This window comes from Tupaia chinensis, unplaced genomic scaffold (assembly GCF_000334495.1).
Source record: "Tupaia chinensis unplaced genomic scaffold, TupChi_1.0 Scaffold000159_1, whole genome shotgun sequence".
NCBI lineage: Eukaryota > Metazoa > Chordata > Mammalia > Scandentia > Tupaiidae > Tupaia > Tupaia belangeri.
This window is the reverse complement of record NW_006159630.1, coordinates 5,837,770-5,838,559: the sequence shown is the minus strand read 5'-3', so window position 1 is coordinate 5,838,559 and position 790 is coordinate 5,837,770.

The following is a 790-nucleotide window of genomic DNA, read 5'->3' as shown; positions in this document are numbered from 1 at the left end:
CCGAGACCCGGGGAACCGCCACTTCCGCCCCCCTTCCCGTCTAGGCTGCGACGTCTACAGCTCCTGGGACCGAGTCCGGGGTTCCGGGGGCCAAGGCTGGGAACAGGCTCCGGCTCAGACACCGTATCTTTGGGGATTTCTTTCCTGTCCTCTGGGCTGAGAGTGGCACTTTCTCCTGTTTCTGGGGCCTTTCCCTCTCCATACCGAGTGTGGTCTGGGTGCCCGCAGGCAGGTCTGACTCTCCGATGCCACCTGCCGCTCACATCCGCAGAAACGGCCACACAACACAGATTGCAGACACACCAGGGCGGGCAGGGTAAGCAGCTCCCTCTCCACCGGCCCCCAGCAAGGTTCTTAGCTGGCATTCCAGAGACTTCTGCTGAAGCGCTCTCCCTCTTTCCCGAAGAGTTGAGGAAGCAGAAATAGTGTGTGTGTGTGTGTGTGTGTGGGGGGGGGGCAAGAAAAGTTAAAGGCTTGCCAAATTCTCCCAGAGGGGTTATTCACCCCTTTAATTTTGCCAGCCCTTCAGTGACAGGGACTAAGGGTATAGGGACACCTCTACTCTTCCTCCCCCTGGCCTCCCTCCTGTCACCAGCTTTCCTGCTCTTTAATAATTGAAGAGCTGCAGTGTTGGGAGTTCTCTGGTTTAAGGTGGCTGCAGAGGCAGGGGTGGGGGTCGGGCTCCTTCTCAGCCTCTAGCCAGGAGCTGCAGATCTGGGGTGAGAAGTCCAGTGTCCAGGCCGCATAGGAAGCCAGGCAACCACACATCGACTCCCACCCAGGGGCATGC